The sequence below is a fragment of the Perognathus longimembris genome, chromosome 8, assembly GCF_023159225.1.
Source record: "Perognathus longimembris pacificus isolate PPM17 chromosome 8, ASM2315922v1, whole genome shotgun sequence".
NCBI classification, from domain to species: domain Eukaryota; kingdom Metazoa; phylum Chordata; class Mammalia; order Rodentia; family Heteromyidae; genus Perognathus; species Perognathus longimembris.
Window position 1 is genome coordinate 26,948,498 of NC_063168.1, and position 14,261 is coordinate 26,962,758.

Consider the following 14,261-nt stretch of genomic DNA (forward strand, 5'->3'; position numbering starts at 1 on the left):
ACACTGTAAGTACATAGGATTCACATACGTACAAAATTTTATTGGCATATATTTGAATATGTACACATGTGGTTTTTAACCATACAGAAAACATGTATTTGGAGTGCCAGTTGTGAATGAAAAAAAAGGACAAGATCCTGAGTTCAAGCCCCAGTACCAAGCACAAAAAATGAAATATAAGAAAATAGAAATAGTGGCTGGGAATATGGCCTAGTGGCAAGAGCGCTTGCCTCCTACACGCGAAACTCTCAGTTCGATTCCCCAGCACCACATATATGGAAAACAGCCAGGAGGGGCGCTGTGGCTCAGGTGGCAGAGTGCTAGCCTTGAGCGGGAAGAAGCCAGGGACAGTGCTCAGGCCCTGAGTCCAAGGCCCAGGACTGGCCAAAAAAAAGAAATAAAATATTTTCGAGCCAGGCATGGTGGTACATATCTGTAATCCCAGCCTTCAAGAGGAAGAGTTGAGAATCAGAGGTCAGCCTGGACTACATAGTGTGATTCTATGTCAAATGTATATAATTTTTTAAATGCCAAGCAAATATACAAATCATGTAGGTGACTATTAGGAGTGCAGGATAAGTTTTTATAAATATTCCTACTTTCCATCAATAAGTCACTATAGCAGTAACTATTTGGGTCACTCACTAATGCCCATGCCAGCTCTTTCTAGCACAAGGCAACAGACATATACAGAAAGAAATAAGCCTGGGGTCCAAGTTAGGGCAAAACCTAACATCCAATATACCAAAGGCCATAGAATTAGATTCTTAGCTGAGAAAGATAATGAAACCCTGCAATCCCATAATTCAAGAACATAGGGCAGGAGGACCATCAGTTTGAGGCCTAGGCCTCTATCTCAAAAATATTAGATAGTGGCTCAAGTACACTGGCACACACATGTAATCCTAGCTGTGCAGGAACCTGAGATATGGAGGATCATAGTTCAAAGCCAGACTGGACGAAAAGGTTAGTCATGGTGACCACACCTGTGATCCCAGCTACCTGGAAAGCAGGAGTAGGATTTCAGTCTGAAGCTGACTGAGCAAATAGCACAAGACCCTATCTAAAAACTAACACCTTTAGAACATGGAGCTTAGTGAGAGATCCTTAGGTCATCAGGGCATGCCCCTGAAGTTGACTGACTATGAGACCTCAGCTCCTCCTGTCTCTCTTTGCTTCCAGGTTCATAATGTAAGCAATATATTCCTCCATGTATTCCTACCATGATATGCTGCCTTTACAGAGGACCAAAGAATGGGACCGTTCTTGAACTGACACCTCTCAAATAGTAAGCCCTTTTTCTTTTTGTGAGGTACTACATTAGTTACACAAAGGTGTTATTACATGCTCATGTTGAGTCGTTAAGAGGCTCCGATTCATAATGCCCTCAATCTAAGAAGCAACAATTATCTACAGCATAAATCAGCATCTATTTCTGTAAATAAACAGCCAAAGAGTAAATATTCTCAGCTTTGTGGAACACACGTCTTGGTCAGAACTATTCAACTTTACCCTATAATAAGTGCAAAGGCATTTATAGGCAATGTAGAAGGAAATACAGCTAGCCATGTTGCAATAAAACTTTATATACAAAAACAGGCAACACACATCTTTCGCCCACATGCCATAGTTTATCAAGCAAAGAGATGTAGGTCACTGTGACATAGAAGAAAAAAAAGCATAACTGAATTCATGAACTTAAGACTTCTATGTGGAAGTGACATGTCACTTTAGAATTCATATAGCACTGGCCAAAGCAACTCAAGATAACCATACCCAACTTCCACAGAGAAAAGAACATGCAATCATTGTAAGTGCCTGGAAGGAGATCATTGTAACAACACAAAATGTATTTTCTTGACTACTTACTGTCTCCTCTATAATGTCCATCTCTGCTTGCTCTACAAGTCCAAATGCTAGCTAGCCCTCACAACTCAGGTCAAATGTTACAATTTCCCAGGCTTTGCCTCTCATCATCTTATATCAGTCTTTCTTCCCTACAGTCACAAGTTCAACCTCCCTGAAACTAATACAGTATTATTTATCTTAACATTTATCTTAACATTTTCCATAGAACAAGCTCAAGTAAAGATTCAACAAATATTCATCGGGGCTAAGTGTGCTGGTAATTGCTGTAATTCCACCACTTGGGAGGCTCACAAAGGAGGATTTTTGAATTCTAGGCCAACGGAGACTGTCTAGAGAGATTGTTTCAAAAAGTCAATTTAAAAGTAAGCACAGGGCTGGGAGTACGGCCTAGTAGCAAGAGTGCTTGCCTGGTATACATGAAGCCCTGGGTTCAATTCCTCAGCACCACATATATAGAAAAGACAAGACGTGGCGCTGTGGCTCAAGTGGCAGAGCATTACCCTTGAGCAAAAAGAAGCCAGGGACAGTGCCCAGGCCCTGAGTTCAAGCTCCAGGACTGGCACCAAGAAAAAAAAGTAAGCACAGAGCTCAATGAATGACATCTGGTTAAGACTTTTAAGTAGCTTATAAGATACAAAAAATACTGTATTAAATAAAATTTTAGGGGCTGGGAATATGGCCTAGTGGCAAGAGTGCTTGCCTCGTATACATGAGGCCTTGGGTTCGATTCCTCAGCACCACATATACAGAAAATGGCCAGAAGTGGCGCTGTGGCTCAAGTGGCAGAGTGCTAGTCTTGAGCAAAAAAGAAGCCAGGGACAGTGCTCAGGCTGAGTTCACGGCCTAGGACTGGCCAAAAAATAAATAAATAAATAAATAAAAATAAAATTTTAAATAGAACAATCACTTCAAAGAGTCAGATAAAGTCAGACTTTAAAGACAATCTACAAGAAATCATATGATTTTTGAAAGTGTACATATTTTAGCTTTGAGGCATTCTAGCTTCTAAACAGAAAAAGGGAGCAAGATCCATTTTATCAATCATAGAACCAGTAAGATCCACAGTCATCTAGGTTAGGCATAAAATTTAAAGCCCTTTTATGTCATATGTTGGGCATTTTCTGTTGTTTTGTTTTGTTTTTTGCCAGTCCTGGGCCTTGGACTCAGGGCCTGAGCACTGTCCCTGGCTTCTTTTTTTTGCTCAAGGCTAGCACTCTGCCACTTGAGCCACAGTGCCACTTCTGGTCATTTTCTATATATGTGGTGCTGAGGAATTGAACCCAGGGCTTCATGTATATGACACAAGTACTCTTGCCACTAGGCCATGTTCCCAGCCCTGTTGGGCTTTTTTTTTTAATGAAGTAAAATATCTGGCAAAACAAAAAAAAAATGCTTTACTCATCAACAAAGCTAGTATGCAGATATTGAAAGAATAATAATTATAATTACAACATATGAGATGAAGTGAGTAGTAAGTAATAAGAATACGTGAGCCATTACGCAAATATCTCTGTTAACTCTCCCTCCACATATCAGCTTCTGGAGTAGCTGGGATTTACATGTGTATGTATGTAAAGAATAACAATAATAATGATGTAAGTTTTGCCAGGAAGGAAACCGCCACATGGTTCAGGCAGAAAGGAGTTTATTGGGGGGAAAACAAACTGCCAGCCCACACAAGATGAAGGCCTGGGAGGCAGAAGGGAAATAAGAAGGGAAAAAGAGCAAGAGAGAGTAAGAGAGAAAAGGAAAGAGCGGGGACCGTGTTGAGCCAGATTGTATAGGAAAAGGTGGGAGGTATGGCCTCGTGGCTTGAATCTGACCTCAGAGAAGGAGGTAGTAACTGCCTCCAGGTGTGCCAGCTACCTTGGTAACTCAGATACTGAGTACAGACTTTACAGGTGGGGGGCATCTGCAGGGAGCCCTCCCCGGGGTGGACCTTACAAATAATAATACATGAGATGATATATGTTGCAAGCAGTAAGAATACACCACCATGCAAATATCTATTAGCACTAGATTCCAAATACTAAATTCTCTATCCAGAATAAAACAGTGATAAAATATTATCCCTGCTTCCAAAAAACTAAAAAACTACTAGAGGTGACCTACGGTATTATAGTTATACTACAGTGTGATTAACACTTCAGTAAGGATTTTATGAAGAGTTCTGGAAGCTAGGATTAAGAAAACAGGATGTTGGGGTTGGAGGCGTGGCTCAGGTAGTAAAGTGCCCACCAATGATTAAAAGCATCGAATACTCAGGAATCAGATACCCAGCTCAGGTCCCAGTCTCAGATCTAAAAAAAAAAAAAGCAAAAAAACAAAACAACAATAAATAACAACAACAAAAAAAAACCAGGATGTTTCACTGGAAAAATGAGGTAAACTGTCAACCCCATTCTGACTATGAAGGGCCAGCACAGTAGAGAAAAAAGAACAAGGAAAAGCTCATGAAAATTTTGTAGTAAGTGACAGCAATGGTGTGGAAAAGGGACTCTGCTAAGGCAGTGCACAGCAAGTAAGTTTGCTGGAACACACAGGGCAGAGCACAGCATCTCACGAGTAGTAAACTTTGCTAAATACATGTTTACTGAGAACTAAAATGAATGAAGCAAACACCAGTAAAAATGCTGTCTACCAAATGGAAAATAAGAGGTTGAATTAGCCCATGAATGAGGGAACTAGAGATGACATCATGCCACCAAGCTAAGTAAACAGTAACCATACTTAGGAACTTAGGAAAAAGGCTAGACAATGATGCAGACTGGTCATAGGGAAACCTTACTATGTAACTCAAAATAATCACCCAACAGCAGTAAATGTTTTACATATTATTAGAAAGTGAGTATCTCAACTAGTACACTATGAATTCAAGTCAGAACATCTTTAAAAGGACACCTCCACTCAGCTGTGGTTTATCACATGGAAGGCTAAGACAGGAGAATCAAGAGTTCAAGGTTAGCTTGAGCTACATAAGACCCAATCTTAAAAGGCTGAAAAGAAAAACGAAAAGGAACTTCGATTTCCAGTTTTCCTTTCCTTTCTTTTTCGTTTTCATAGTGATTGCTTTAAGAGAGTTGATTATAATAACTTGCTTCTAAATTGAACACATGCTCCTAGAAGATGTTACTTAAGACCCGAAAGAGATTATTGGGCTAATTTCTGACACATAGTAACATTATTCATACATTCACACCAGACTAAAGGAAAACCACTCTAAGGTACACAAGATACAGGAATAAAATGTTGTTTAAATGCCAATTATTCACATTTGTACTATTTGAGTTTGACTTCAAAGAAATAATTTATTACAAAGATGAAGTAATACTCTTCTCACAGTGTTATATAGCACAATATTTTGATATAGCACAATGATTTTGACATAGCAAAGAATAAAGGCTCTCTATGTTCAAACCTTTCACTGGGTATGAGCTCTGCCTTATTTAATCATTATCTCCTGTTTCCTATTATACTTTCCAGGGTTGTTGCATTAAATATGTTAATGTATAAAACTGTACAGACTAGAGCCTAGCACAAAGTACTCAATAAAGGTTAATGGCTGTTATTAAAAATTACTACAGTGGACAGTCAAGGTGGCACGCACTTGAAATCCCAGCATTTAGGAGGCTGATACAGGAGGATCACAAATTTGAGGCCAGAATGACCTACATAGCAAAGATTCTGTTGAGGGAGGGAGGGAAAGGGGAAGGGAAAAGGAAAAGAAAAGGACCTACTATAAACACTAAAAATAAATGAGAAGTCTACTCATTTAGCCTGAACATGAAAGTAGCAAATTACCTAACATCAACATTTCAATTCGTAATGTTCACTAAAATACTGCAAGATCTTGTCAAAAAAAAAAAAAAAAGCAAAAGAATTTCTACATTTCTAATGCTATGCTACCTCTTAACAGAACCTTGAGGGTGCTATGACCCTAATGATTGCCTTAATTTTCTCTTCAGAATGTAATGTAGGCTTTTTCTCCAGATCTGAGGATGAGTCAGAACTTCCCCCACTGCATTCTTAATTGATGTTCTTTCATGGCTTTTGCCTGGCTGATTCCGGGTGTGGTGCCATCTCCCAGGAGAATGCTGATGTAGAAGAATTCAGCTGTAGTTTGGCTGTTTACCCTGTCATTTTCCACCATTTCTTTATTAAAATAGTCAAAAGGGTGAAACAGAAGTATGTGTTCTGTACTTACATGTTCTGCATTCTCAAACCCTTAGGAATGAAACCTTTGTCCACCACCTTCTAAGAAGCACTGTTGATTAAGCCTCCGCTATCACCTAAATAACTTTCCAACTTCAAGACAGTAAAAACATTATATTTCACCTAAGACTAATTCAAGTGTGTCATCATCACAGTGACATGAAAATAATGTAGATTTTCCTTCTCAAAAAAAAAAATAATGGGGCTGGGGATATGGCCTAGTGGCAAGAGTGCTTGCCTCATATACATGAGGCCCTGGGTTCAATTCCCCAGCACCACATATACAGAAAATGGCCAGAACTGGCGCTGTGGCTCAAGTGGCAGAGTGCTGGCCTTGAGCAAAAAGAAGCTAGGGACAGTGCTCAGGCCCTGAGTCCAGGCCCCAGGACTGGCCAAAAAACAAACAAACAAAAAATAATAATAATAATAATAATAAGGAGGTGGCGCTGTGGCTCAAAGGTACAGTGCTAGTCTTGAGCTGAAGCGCTCAGAAACAGCACCCAAGCTCAGAGTTCAAGCCCATGACCAACAATAAATAAATAAACAAATAAATAAACAAATTTCCAATAGATATTCAGGCATGACTCAACTAGTAGACACCTGCCTAGAAGGTACAAAGCCATGAGTTCAAACTGCAGTACCAAATTAACAAATACACAGGGACACACATTCATTTTCAGATCTGCTCATTGTTATTATTATAAAATCACTATGACTAAATGAGCTAACACACATGATATATATATAGCTCTAAGCAATAAATGCTAGATTTCTTTCTATCTTTCCTCTTTCTGTGTCATTCACAAATGCAGAGGACCATGAAAAGATTGAGGAAGGAAGTATAGGTTGCTTAAGAAAAGGAATTCCCATCTGGCCGCCATAAAGCCCTCAGTTTACCAACACCGAAAAGATTGCTTTGATAAGGGGATTCCCAGCCTCCAGCACAAAAAATACCCACCCTAAGGAAACAGTAAAAATTCTTATTGCAATAATTTTAAGTGTAAAATACTGAACACACACATAAACTAAGGCAGAAGCTATAAATGCAGATTTCCTATACCTTAAGTGGCAAAGAGGAGTTAATCAGAATGAGAAAAAAAAAGTGTACTTGGCATCCCATCAATATTTCAACTACAAGGAGAGCTAATACACAATATGTTTTTCATAGGATAACTTAAAAAAAGAAAAACAAGGTCTTTGTTAAAAGTTCAATAACTGGCTTATTAAAAGATCTCGCAATAGTTTTTGGAACCTACAGCAGTCCCATAAAAGCTATGGTTTCAGCTTCCTCTGGACTCTTAATATTTTACAGCAAAACAGAATAAGCAAACTGGTCATATCTCCTTTTTTAAGTAATAAAGAAGGAAAAACAAAAGTAGTCCATTTTAACCCAAAACTGCTCATAGAAAACAAAATAAAAACTTAGAAAATTAAGCTAGATTATTACTATTAGCAAGACCAAATAGATGAATTGGGGGGTGGGAGGGGCAGGTGGGGGGGGTGTTGGGACAGGGTCTTACTTTATAGTCCAGGCCAGACTCAAATTTATAATCCTTCTGCCTCAAGTCTCCAAGAATGCAAGCTATTTTAAGCGACTTTCTAATAAGCCACTTAGCTCTATACATATGCTAAAATTGAGAACAACACTAACCAAATGTTCTGAATTAAAAATTCATCCATCAAAAATACATTTTGATGGAAATAGTGCTGTGGCTCAAAGTTATAGAGTGGTAGCCTTGAGCAAAAGGGCTCAGGGAGTGTGATCAGGCCCTAAATTCAAGCCCCCACAACCACCAACAACAACAAAAATACATTCAAAATCAAGGGGTACATAAGTGCTATTAACAACAGTAATGCTATGTACAAGAATACAGGTAGGAAGAAGCCAATGCCCAAATTCTTGGGCCAAATCCTAGCTCTATCACTTCCTTACTGGAGAACTAGGCAAATTACCTAACCAGTCTGATATAATGTAGTGGTAACACCAAAAGATATAGCTGTTGTGACTCTGGTGTTAGGGGGAAAAAAGAGAAATGACATTTGTGTTACGGGGTCTGGGGGGGGGCGGTGGTTCCATGTCCCCCCAAGAGTCCACTACTCAGAGACAGTCTCAAGCAAAAAGATGGGTTTATTGGGGAAGCAAAAAGCAAACTGCCTGGCTGGGGACATAGCACAGACTCGGGAGCTGAAACTACACCCCTGAGAAGCAGGCTGATCCACCAGGGACACAGCATAGACTCAGGAGCTGCCACCACGCCCCGAGCAGTCCTCAAATTGGGGTTTATAAGGGTAAAAGTATAGCACAGATGTAGGGGTTTGATGCAGGGGGTAGAGCAAGCAACAAACAAGCAAGCGTGGCATAGATATAGGAGATTGACGCATTGGGAGAGCAAGCAACAAGTTAAACACGAAACAAGCCATTTACAGAAGCAGAAATTTGTGGTCAGGTTAACCTAATAATCAAGATGGAGTCATCTCTACTCCCCCCATCATTTCCTACCATGTTTCCCTAATCAAGATGGAGTCAGCTCTACAAAAATTTGAACAATTTGAGACTTCAAGACTAACACAATATAGGTGGTAAATGGTAGAAAGGACATGCCTGCCAAGAGGTTAATAAGATGGATGTAAGAAGTTGTAGAGGCTGGGCACTAGTGGCTCACACTTGTAATCCTAACTACTCAGAAGGCTAAGATCTGAGGATTGTGGTTCAAAGCCAGCCCAGGCAGGAAAGTCCATGAGACTCTTATCACCAATTAACCATCAGAATACCAGAAGTGGTGCTGTGACTCAAAGAGGTAGAGTACTAGCCTTGAGCACCCAGGCCCCAAGACCAAGCCCTATGGCCGACCAAAACAAAAAAATTGAGTGGAGCTTCAGGAAACTACTAAAAGGAATCATACACTTCTGAATTCTGGCTTCTCAAAAGATTAACAATGTCTTTTGTAAAAAAATAAATAAATAAACCAACCAAATTGTCAAGTGTGGTAGTATATACCTGTGATCTGAATATTCAGGAGGTAGAGGCAGCAGAATCAGAAGTTCCAGGCCACCATGGGCTACTGAGTAAGACTCATTTCAAATAATAAAACCACAAACTAAATTCTACTCAGGAGGCAGAGATCTGAGGATTGCCAACTCCTAGGTAGGAAAGTCCTGAGACTCCTATCTCCAATAAATTACTCAAAAAAGCAGGAAGTGGTGCTATGTAGCTCAACTAGAGTGCTAGCCTTGAGCAAAAGAAGCTCAGGGACAGCACTCAAGGTTCAAGCCCCAGGACTGGCAAAACAAAAAAAATGTTTTGCAGAGCACTTGTGGAATGTGCCTATAATCTTAGCTACTCAAGAGGCTGAAATCTGGGCTGGGAATATGGCCTAGTGGCAAGAGTGCTTGCCTCCTACACATGAAGCTCTCGGTTCGATTTCCCAGCACCACATATATGGAAAACGGCCAGAAGGGGCACTGTGGCTCAGGTGGCAGAGTGCTAGCCTTGAGCGGGAAGAAGCCAGGGATGGTGCTCAGGCCCTGAGTCCAAGGCCCAGGACTGGCCAAAAAAAAAAAAAAAAAAAAGAGGCTGAAATCTGATGGTCACAGTTTGCAGCCGGCCTAGAGAAGGAAAGTCTATCAGACTCTTATCTCCAATTAGGCACCAAAAAGCCAGAAATGGAGCTGTGGCTCAAGTGGTAGAGTGCTAGCCTTGAACACAAAAGCTCAATGACAACACACAGATGCTGAGTTGAAGCCCAGTACAGGCACCCAAAAAAAGTATTTCAAAGGGAAACATAAAAACCATCCTTTGCTGCTGCAGACAGCAAAATGGTTCCCCTAAAATGCTCACATTAATCAGTGGAACCTATGAATATATTAGGTCACCTGACAAAGAGAAATTAATTGATGCAGGAATTAAAATTGCTAATCAGCAATTTTCCTGGGATCAAATGTAGTCACAAGGGTTTTTAGAAGTGGAAGAGAAAGACAAAAGAAGAGACAAAGAAAGAGCTAGACAGAAGCATGATCAGAGATACTATATGGTCACAGAATACAGCGGGAGGTAGCCAGAAGCCAAGGAATGTACAGGGTCCCCAAAAGGAGGAAATAACAAGGCACTAGATTATCTCCTAAACTCTCCAGAAAGGATTGCAGACTTGCTGACAACTTGATTTTAGCCCAATGATACAGGAACCAAACATCTGGATTAAAAAATTGTTTTTTAAAAATGTGCATTGTCTTAAGCTACTAAGTTTGTAGTCCTGTGGTACAGCAGCCTTAGAAGATTAGTAGTATACTTCCTCACCTGAAGATCGTTGTTTTTGTAAGGGGAAATAATGGAGAATGAACTCAAGGCCTTACACTTACAAAGCATAAGTCATTGACTATTCTCTATGTATAAAAGTTATGGGGGCTGGGAATATGGCCTTGTGGTAGAGTGCTTGCCTCATATACGTGAAGCCTTGTGTTCAATTCCTCATTACTACATATATAGAAAAAGCCAGTGGCTCTGTGGCTCAAAAGGTAGAATGCTAGCCTTGAGCAAAAAAAAAAAAAAGAAAGAAAAAGAAAAAAGAAAAAAATAAAGAAAGAAAAGAAAAGAAGAAGCTAGGGACAATGCTCAGACCCTGAGTTCAAGCCCCAGGACTGGCAAAAATAAAAATAAAAAAGAAGAAGAAGTTATGATTTGGGCCTCCCCAACTCAATCTGCAAACAGACCAATTGTACTTAGGCCACAGGGGAACACTGGTAAAAGAGGAGACAATTTACCCAGAGGGAACAAGGTTATACTACAAAGTACATTTCCCAAAAGGCCAGCATTAATGCAACACAAAAAAATATCTCAGGCTACATGGTACTTCTTTGGCAGGAAGGCCCAACATAAATTGGACTTTTGAGAGGACTTCTAAGTAAAGAAGAAGACTTCCATTTTTGGTGACACTAGGGTTTTGAACTCAGAGCCACTGGCTCTAACACTTGAGCTATGTTCCTAGCCTTTTTCCCTGCATTTATTTTTCTGATAGAGACTCATGTTTTTACCTAGGATAAACTGAGCCCTCCAAGCTCCCAACTCCATCTCCCAAGCAGCTGAAATTACAGGCCTGAGTCACAGTCATGACACTTAGCCTCAAAGTAGACTGTATATAAAAAGAATGGGAGGAGTGAAATCCAAGTCAAAGGAGAAACAGATTTCTCCTTTAAGTTATGTGAAGAGGCATGCCCTCTGCTTGCTCTTCACTAGAGGATCCTCTTAGAAAAAAAGGTACTCCAGACAATGAGAAGAACTCTTTTCAGTATGAAAAAGAGAAGATGAAAAGAGATCTCTATACATAAGAATATAAAAGCAGAGTAAAGATGAAGTGGTCTAGAATTTGGATCTTGCGAAAACAACAAAAGTAAAAATGAAATATATATATATATATTTTTTTAATTAAATCCAATACAGAGATCTCACACTTATCATCTTAAATACTAGGAAGCTTGAGATCTGAAAACAAAGATTCTGAGTCCAGCTCTGACAGACAAGTAAATCCAAAAGATAATACCTCCAATTAACTAGCAAAAGCTAGACGTGGAGGCATGGCTCAAGTGGTAGAGGACCAGGTATTAGGGGATGGGTTGCCAAATGAGCGCATGAGATCCCGAATTCAAACCCCTGTAAGAGTGAAACACATGCACATGTACACACACACAATTAAGAGGTCCCTCAACCTCAATAACAACGGTTACCACAGAGGCTATACACATTCTTGGAGGCTAAACCCCACACTGTTATCCAACACATGGGCCACAGACCAAATAAAAGATGAAATCAACGAATTCATAAGCCACAATGACAATGAAAATACATCACAAAGAAACCTATGGGACACAGCTAAGGCAGTACTGAGGGGCAAGATCATTGCCCTCAGCACTCACATTAAAAGAATGGAAGCAGAGCAGGTGAAGAACCTCACGATGAAACTAAAACAACTGGAGAAACAAGAAATGACCGAATCTAAAATGACTAGGAGGAGAGAGATCACAAAGATCAAAGAAGAGGTAAATCTGATTGAAAATAGAAAGACCATTCAACAAATAAATAAGACTAAAAGCTGGTTCTTTGAGAAAATAAATAAAATTGACAAACCCCTTGAAAGACTTACAAAAAAAGAAGAGAAGAGACTCATATACGTAAAATCAGGGACTCCACCAGAAAAATTACAAGTACACACGATATTCAAACAATCATCAGGAGCTATTTCCAGAACCTCTATTCAGTAAAAAACAATGATTTTACAGAAATGGATTAATTCTTAGAGAAGTATAAACTGCCCAAACTGAACCAAGAAGAAATAAATCAACTAAATAAACCAATAACTTACAGTGAGATACAGGAGGTAATCAAGAACCTCCCAACAAAGAAAAGCCCAGGCCCAGATGGATTCACCAACGAATTCTACAAAACCTTTAGTGAGGAGCTAATACCAATACTCCTCAAACTCTTCTGCGAAATAGAAACAGAGGGAGAAATCCCAAACTCATTCTATGAAGCTAATATAATACTCATTCCCAAACCAGGCAAAGACCCAACAAAAAAAGAGAACTACAGACCAATATCACTAATGAACATAGCCGCAAAGCTCCTCAATAAAATTTTAGCTAACAGGATCCAGAAACTGATCAAGAAAATTATACATCATGACCAAGTAGGCTTTATCCCACAGTCACAGGATGGTTCAACATCCATAAATCAATCAACGTAATTCACCACATAAACAGAACTAAAATCAAGAATCACATTGCTATGTCAGTTGATGCCCAAAAAGCCTTTGACAAAATACAACATCCATACTTATTTTTTTTGGCCAGTCCTGGGACTTGGACTCAGGGCCCGAGCACCGTCCCTGGCTTCTTCCCGCTCAAGGCTAGCACTCTGCCACTTGAGCCACAGCGCCGCTTCTGGCCGTTTTCTGTATATGTGGTGCTGGGGAATCGAACCTAGGGCCTCGTGTATCCGAGGCAGGCACTCTTGCCACTAGGCTATATCCCCAGCCCAACATCCATACTTATTAAAAGCTCTGGAGAGAACAGGAATAGATGGAACATTCCTCAAAACAATAAAAGCCATATACAACAGACCAACTGCTAACATCATATTAAATGGAGAGAAACTTAAATCATTCCCCCTAAACTCAGGAACAAAACAAGGATGCCCACTCTCCCCACTTCTTTTCAACATAGTGCTGGAATCCCTAGCCATTGCAATAAGGCAAGAGGAGGACATCAAAGGGATCCACATCGGCAAGGAAGAAATCAAGTTATCCCTATTCGCAGACAACATGATCTTATCTGAAGGACCCAAAAAACTCAGTCCCCAAACTCCTACACCTAATAAACCATTTTGGTAAAGTAGCAGGATACAAAATCAATCCACAAAAGTCAGCAGCTTTTCTGTACACCAGCAATATACAAACAGAAAAGGAAATTATGGAAACAATTCCATTTACAGTAGCCAAAAAAAGAATAAAGTACCTAGGGATCAACTTAACCAAGGACGTGACGTATTTAATGAAAACTATAAAAATGTAATAAGGGAAATCAAAGAAGACACAAGGAGATGGAAAGACCTCCCATGCTCATGGGTGGGCAGAATCAATATAGTGAAAATGGCCATATTGCCCAAATTGTTATACAAATTCAATGCAATCCCTATCAAAATCCCAGTCACATTCTTCACTGAAATAGAGAAAGCAACCCATAAATTCATATGGAACAGCAAAAGACCTACAATAGCCAAAGCAATTCTAGACAAAAAAAAAAAAAGCAGTGCAGGAGGTATCACAATACCAGACTTCAAGCTCTACTACAGGGCCATCATAACAAAAACAGCCTGGTATTGGTATAAAAACAGATCGGAAGACTAATGGATTAGAATTGAAGATCCAGAAATAAAACCGCACTCTTTACAGTCAGCTGATATTCGACAAAGAAGCTAAAGACATACAATGGAATAAACATAGCCTCTTCAACTACTGGTGCTGGGAGAGCTGGGCAGCTATATGCAGAAAACTCAAAGTAGACCCAAGCCTATCACCATGCACCAAGATCAACTCAAAATGGATCAAGGACCTCAATATCAGACCTGAATCCTTGAAACTACTGAAGGACAGAGTAGGAAAGACGCTAGAACTTATAGGCACAGGAAGGAA

The 14,261-nt window shown here is 39.8% G+C and overlaps 1 protein-coding gene across 2 annotated transcripts in view; it reads right to left on the minus strand.

Moving 5' to 3' along the window:
• Positions 1–14,261, minus strand: part of Exoc6b (exocyst complex component 6B) — a 530,388-nt gene that overhangs the window by 490,972 nt on the left and 25,155 nt on the right. The gene's annotated exons all lie outside the window — the stretch shown is intronic.